Here is a 2,500-nt window from a genome sequence, read left to right on the forward strand (position 1 = left end):
CTCGACCACCATCGGCACACGCTGGGCCCTGGTGCGGCAGGTTGCCTCGAGCACCATCGGCACACGCTGGGACCTGGTGCGGTCGGTTGCCTCGAGCACCATCGGCACATGCTGGGCCCTGGTGCGGGCACTTGCCTCGACCACCATCGGCACACGCTGGGCCCTGGTGCGGCAGGTTGCCTCGAGCACCATCGGCACACGCTGGGCCCTGGTGCGGTCGGTTGCCTCGATCACCATCGGCACACGCTGGGCCCTGGTGCGGGCGGTTGCCTCGACCACCATCGGCACACGCTGGGCCCTGGTGCGGCAGCTTGCCTCGAGCACCATCGGCACACGCTCGGCCCTGGTGCGGTCGGTTGCCTCGAGCACCATCGGCACACGCTGGGCCCTGGTGCGGCAGGTTGCCTCGACCACCATCGGCACACGCTGGGCCCTGGTACGGGCGCTTGCCTCGACCACCATCGGCACACGCTCTGCCCTGGTGCGGTCGGTTGCCTCGAGCACCATCGGCACACGTTGGGCCCTGGTGCGGCAGGTTGCCTCGAGCACCATCGGCACACGCTGGGCCCTGGTGCGGGCGGTTGCCTCGACCACCATCGGCACACGCTGGGCCCTGGTGCGGCAGCTTGCCTCGACCACCATCGGCACACGCTGGGCCCTGGTGCGGCAGCTTGCCTCGAGCACCATCGGCACACGCTGGGCCCTGGTGCGGGCGGTTGCCTCGACCACCATCGGCACACGCTGGGCCCTGGTGCGGCAGCTTGCCTCGAGCACCATCGGCACACGGTCGGCCCTGGTGCGGTCGGTTGCCACGAGCACCATCGGCACACGCTGGGCCCTGGTGCGGGCGCCTGCCTCGACCACCATCGGCACACGCTGGGCCCTGGTGCGGTCGGTTGCCTCGAGCACCATCGGCACACGCTGGGCCCTGGTGCGGCAGGTTGCCTCGACCACCATCGGCACACGCTGGGCCCTGGTGCGGGCGGTTGCCTCGACCACCATCGGCACACGCTGGGCCCTGGTGCGGGCGGTTGCCTCGACCACCATCGGCACACGCTGGGCCCTGGTGCGGGCGCTTGCCTCGAGCACCATCGGCACACGCTGGGCCCTGGTGCGGCAGGTTGCCTCGAGCACCATCGGCACACGCTGGGCCCTGGTGCGGGAGCTTGCCTCGAGCGCCATCGACACACGCTGGGCCCTGGTGCGGCAAGTTGCCTCGAGCACCATCGGCACACGCTGGGCCCTGGTGCGGTCGGTTGCCTCGAGCACCATCGGCACACGCTGGGCGCTGGTGCGGGCGCTTGCCTCGACCACCATCGGCACACGCTGGGCCCTGGTGCGGCAGGTTGCCTCGATCACCATCGGCACACGCTGGGCCCTGGTGCGACAGGTTGCCTCGAGCACCATCGGCACACTATCGGCCCTGGTGCGGGCGGTTGCCTCGAGCACCATCGGCACACGCTGGGCCCTGGTGCGGCAGGTTGCCTCGAGCGCCATCGGCACACGCTGGGCCCTGGTGCGGGCGGTTGCCTCGACCACCATCGGCACACGCTGGGCCCTGGTGCGGGCGCTTGCCTCGAGCACCATCGGCACACGCTGGGCCCTGGTGCGGCAGGTTGCCTCGACCACCATCGGCACACGCTGGGCCCTGGTGCGGGAGCTTGCCTCGAGCGCCATCGGCACACGCTGGGCCCTGGTGCGGCAAGTTGCCTCGAGCACCATCGGCACACGCAGGGCCCTGGTGCGGTCGGTTGCCTCGACCACCATCGGCACACGCTGGGCGCTGGTGCGGGCGCTTGCCTCGACCACCATCGGCACACGCTGGGCCCTGGTGCGGCAGGTTGCCTCGATCACCATCGGCACACGCTGGGCCCTGGTGCGACAGGTTGCCTCGAGCACCATCGGCACACTATCGGCCCTGGTGCGGGCGCTTGCCTCGAGCACCATCGGCACACGCTGGGCCCTGGTGCGGGCGGTTGCCTCGAGCACCATCGGCACACGCTGGGCCCTGGTGGGTTTAGGCACATCTTCAAATTTCTGCCGTGCCAATGCCATTTTTATGGCTTGTAAATTCATACAATGGTCCCCTAAGCCTTCACGTGAAGTTTCGTTGCAAGATGACTCGTTTTCTATTTTTCACGATTTTCGAAACTTTTTGCGGTTCGGGATTTTTTAAAATTTTTTTATAAGGATTTTTGGCCCCAAATTTTGTAGGCATGATCCTTCTATTTTTGTTGGCATGCACAAAAAAATTCAGCTAAAAACTCGAAGTAGAGAAGATTTTGTGACCGTTTGAAAAAAGTGTCCCCATTTCAGACACTTTAACGGCTACTGGTAGCAAACCTGTAAAATCTCAAATGCTCTTTAAGGGGGTGTGAATTCTCAGAGGTTTGATGAGGGATAGGGGGCCAACACAAGGCCAAGTACCAGCACCCATCGCACATCATGTGCGCACACCCCCCCGGCCCCCCTCCCAATCGCCGGAACCCCAATGCCGCCG

This window comes from Durio zibethinus, unplaced genomic scaffold (genome assembly GCF_047325235.1).
Source record: "Durio zibethinus cultivar Kanyao isolate XHJ-2024 unplaced genomic scaffold, ASM4732523v1 HiC_scaffold_387, whole genome shotgun sequence".
Taxonomy (NCBI): Eukaryota; Viridiplantae; Streptophyta; class Magnoliopsida; order Malvales; family Malvaceae; genus Durio; species Durio zibethinus.